Genomic DNA, 4969 nt, shown 5'->3' on the forward strand with positions numbered 1-4969 from the left:
GAAAAAAATATTCGATACAGTAGTATGCTAAGTGCCTTATAAAATGGTTGGCCATGAATGAAGTTTTAATCTTATAGTTTTTAAGAATTTTAGATGCTCAATTCTCAGTCCTTTCAAAGCAATTTTAAAGTCGACAGAATAGAATGTTTTAATTCAGGTTGGTGAATGGATTCTGTTCACTTGTTTTGGTGGATTTGTGAGTGATAGAGGAAGTGAAATAATGTTTTGATTTGATAATGAGGTACGTGATAGTATTTCTTTAGATAGCTGCCTTATTTCATGATAAATGGTTGGTTGTAAAAGGTCTGAGTATTACCAAGAAGTAGTAGGGAAGTAGGTCGGATTTTAGAGAGGAAGGATAAGCATCTGGCCAACCTAAAGGCTGATTGCCATGACCTTAACAACAACTTAATTTAAAAAGACAAGCAAACCTTCTCCCTCTAACGTAGTCCAAATAACCCTTTATTACATATAAAAAAGGACAAAACAAATAAACAGACAAAACCCTGTGAAAATGTGAGACTACATTTCATAGACTCAGACTGGAATGTGATGTGTGAACATTAAGGCCCTGCCAGGGAATTGAGATACAACATCTCTTTTTCAACCTGAAAAGGCACGTGGAGTAAACAAACAAACAAAAAAAAATGTGGTGCAAAGTTCAAAGTAGGTAGCACCATTCATCTTAGGTCAGAGTAGTAGACTTATACCCTAAAGAGTATAGCTTGTCTCATATTGTGAAACTGGTTTTACTACACAAGTCCTGAGTCACTGGAGAAGTAATAGACAGTTTGCAGATGCAGGTGACTCTTTCTGGAAAGAGTCATCTAGCACAACAGGATTTCTCAGTAAGGATTTATCAGTAATAGAGTTGTTTCTTATTCTATTTTTACCAAGAAATATAAACTTTCTTGTCTTAGATTTATTAAGATATCTCAAAAATTAAGAAACACAAATCCCAACATTTCAATGATTATGGGACCTTGTTCATGACATGTACTCTGTGTGTTTTCATTAAAGCAAATGATAATAACTAAAGCTGCAAGTACATGGTAGAGGATGACAAAGAAATAGAACAGCATGAAATTAAGTGTTGCATAAGTGGTAAACAATTAAGTGACTTATTTTAAATTTAAGCTTACAATGCCAGTATTTTTATTTTAAGGACTGTCTGACACCATTTCCTCCTCCATTATAATAAGTTTTTTAGTTACTAAAAAATTCAAAATTGATTTCAAATTTTACAAGATTTTTTGAGTCTTGGGAGAGTTAAAGTACATTCAATTAGAGACCAGGCCTGAAGAATCCCTGAGCACACAAAGTCAGTTAGGCCCCATAAGTAACCTTAACCTTGCTTGATTTGCACACATAAGCAAAACTAATTTGGGCTATTTCTTCTAAATCTCTATATTAAGGAAAAAGGAAACTTAAAGTTAGCTAATCAGAAGTCATCAGCTAATTAACATATGGCTAGGGACTTTCCAGCAGAATAAACCAAATAAGGCAACTGTATAACTATAATCAATCAAATATTTTCTTTGCTTTACTTCCATGTTCATCTTTGTTCCCCTTGCATTTCCTCCAAAGAGCCCCCAATCCACTTTTAGTTTGGAGCTGCCTAATTCATGAATTGTTGTTTGTTCAAATCAACTCTTTAGACTTTTATTGTGCCTCAGTTTACCTTTTAAAAGGAATAAAGACCCTATGTTAGTGTAAAGCAATTATTACTATTAAAATTTGGCCTCTGACTCCTGTACTTAACTTAAAGTTAACATTCAAAATCAAAAAACCTCCACAAGTAAGAGAAAAATAGAAAAAGATAGCAGGGGTCCAATGCATAAAACTCAGAAGCACAAACATCCTGATTAGCAAATGTACTTATTTGATTAAATAGTAACTGTCAACATTAAAAAGCATACAATAAAAAATGTCCTTGAGTGAGTTAAAGAAGAAATAACTCTGTACCACCAAGGACTTTACAAAATTGTAGAGGAAAAAAATAACTTGAATAAGGTTTCTCAACTCTTCTATTTCTTACTTTGAGGATTATTAATGTAATGCTACTGACCCTCAAAAATCTTAATCTCTAGTGTAACCCTTATTCTAAAACTCGAGAGTCATATAACAAGCTTTCTATTGGCATCTCCACTTAGTGTGCTACAAATATGTTCCTTAAATAAAATTTGTGCATACCTAAGCTAATCATCTCTTCCCAGTCTTTCCCTAATCTTGCTCTTCCAGAGTTTTCTGTGAAAGATAAAAATCTACCAAATTTCCCAAGCCAGATACATGCATATTATCCTTGTTCTGCCATTTCCCATGTGTCTTATATCAGATGGATAATTCCTGCTATTTCTAGCTTTTAAACATCCCCATAGTACTATGTCAGTCCAACTTAAGTAAAGAAAACCACCTAGTTATTTAAACACAAAGAATTTAATGTCTGGAATTTGTTAAGTAGGTATCGGAAGACTAGAAAGTAAAGAGAGAATATTAAGGTAACACAGAGATAGGATCGCAGGAGCAGCTACCACCTCTTGGACTGAGGGAACAGAGTGAGGTTGTGGTTGTTAGTATTTAGGAGAGAAAAGGGCTTTGAAATTCTGGGCCCCAGGCCTCGTGGAGGGGCCTTTTCTTGGTAGCTGCTCATACCTCAGAATCTCAAGGGAGGAATTGCATGAATTTTGGTTCGGGGAGAGAAACAGTGAGTGCTGAGAACCTCTGAAAGGTGTAAGTAGGCTGGTTCTGGGAATGTGGAAAATATACTTGATCAATTGCTTTTTCTAGGATGAAGAGCTATTGGTGGAATGAGGCCAATAGGATCGCAAGCATGTAGAAATGGGTAGGTCTCTTTCTCCCTCTTTAGCTTTGTAATCTCACATGGAGTGCTCCTTAGAAAATAGACCAGGTTTCATGAAAGGGTCATGTATGCAAAGCAATCTCCAAACAAGGAAGGAGCCAAGAAACCAAAGAATAAGACAGACAAAATCAGTTTTTTGATAAAGGGTAATTTATTGGGAGAACTTACAGACGAAAGTGTGGCCTACGGTAACAAGACAGGTAGATCTCCATACCATTACTCCCCAGACCCAGGGCTTACATGGAAAGGGGATACATGCACTATAGAGACAATTAAAGACAACCCTCCAGAACAGGCAGGAGTGCTATGTGCATCATAACCTATCATTTGTGTGATAACATCAAGTTTGCTTTGGTCTAAAGGCAGGATTTACAGTAAATATGTGTTCTTACACTAAGGACAGTAAATAAAGTAGGAATCCGAAGGCATTTATGGGACTGGGGTTAATGAGAAGTCAACATGGTGGATTAGCATCCAAGATGAAGTTACTTTTGTCTCCATAGACCAGTAGAAAAAAAAAAAGTGGCCTGCAGAATGCCAGGGTAGGCATTGAAGTACCAAACATAGAAAAGTGTGTTCGATGCTAGGAGCTAGCCTAATAACTCGTAGTTGGCAAAGTCTGTTATTTCTACCTCCTAAACTCTAGAGTTTATCTTATTCTTTCTATCCACACCGCTGCTCTTCTGCCCCAGATAACTATTATGCAGCTGACCTAATGCAATAACCTCCTAACTACTTGCTGTTTCTTCTTTCCTGCCTCAGATCCACTCTCTATACAACAGCCAGAGTGAGCTTTACTATATAAATAAAATTCTGATCGCAACACTCCTCTACTTAAATCTCTCCAATGGGAGCCAATTTTACAGTAAGTAGCTAGTCAGACATAAGCAGAGTTGGAGAGGGCTCCCCCCACCCACCAGGAATGTCAGGCGAACATTCGGTGATAGTAAGGAGTTTGTTAACTGTCTGTCTAAATAATAGTTGAGGGTCAGGCATGGTGGCTCATGCCTGCAATCCCAGCAATTTAGGAGGTCAAGGTGGGCAGATCACCTGAGGTCAGGAGTTCGAGACCAGCCTGGCCAACATGGTGAAACCCCATCTCTACTAAAAATATAAAAATACAGGTGCCAGGCGCCTGTAATCCCAGTGACTTTGGAAGCTGAGGCAGGAGAATTGCTTGAACCCAGGAGGCGGAGGTTGTAATGAGCTGCGATTGCACCACAGCCCTCCATCCTGGGCAACAGAGCAAGACTCCATCTCAAAAATAAATAAATAAATAAATAAATAAATAAATAAATAAATAATAAAACAATAATTGGTCACAGCCAGTGCCAGGGAAAGGCTATCCAACAGATAGAAAAACTTGAAACTGGTGATCAGCAGCTTCCTGATAAGATCTCAGGAGTTGGGCAAGTGGACTCAAGCATGCACATTAAGATGCAAAATGACAGAGTTTAACTGGTATATTACCTCCTAGGGACATTCAACTGGTAAGGGAAGAGTGAGTGCTTCAAGTGAGCATGAGTACAACTCCAGTAAACACACTGTGCATGCTCCCCTCCCAAATTCTGGTGGGCCACTCTGCACATGTGGACAGCCCACGGAAGGGAAGAATCAGGTGAGAAGGAATGCAGGATCCTGGAAGTATGCCGACGTATGAAAACCAAGAGTCAAAAGTCACACTGCACACTTGTCTTTCAAGTTGCCTGCTTGGTCCTCTTCCAAATGTACTTTACTTTGTTTATTTCTGTTCTAAAGCTTTTTAATAAACTGTCGCTCCTGCTCTAAAACTTGCCCTGGTCTCTGTTTGGACGAACGGAGGCAGGATGGTGCACTTCCGGGTTCTTCTTCACCACCAACTCTTCCCGTGTGTGCGAGAATGCAGCTGACGCCCGGGAAGGTGCAGATTAATCAGGCATGCACCAGGTGATGTCAATCCGAGGAGACCAAGATTTACCTGGCGGCACCTGCGGAGCGCCCCCCCTCCCCCGACATGCCCGTGCCCGCCTATTGCCCTTCCACTCCTAGAAAAGTCGCTCCCAGCAGATGCGCCGGGGGCGGGCTTTCTCAGCCCCCACTCTTGTCGGGACTGTATTAGAAACTCCCCCC

This window comes from Piliocolobus tephrosceles, chromosome 9 (genome assembly GCF_002776525.5).
Source record: "Piliocolobus tephrosceles isolate RC106 chromosome 9, ASM277652v3, whole genome shotgun sequence".
NCBI classification, from domain to species: Eukaryota; Metazoa; Chordata; class Mammalia; order Primates; family Cercopithecidae; genus Piliocolobus; species Piliocolobus tephrosceles.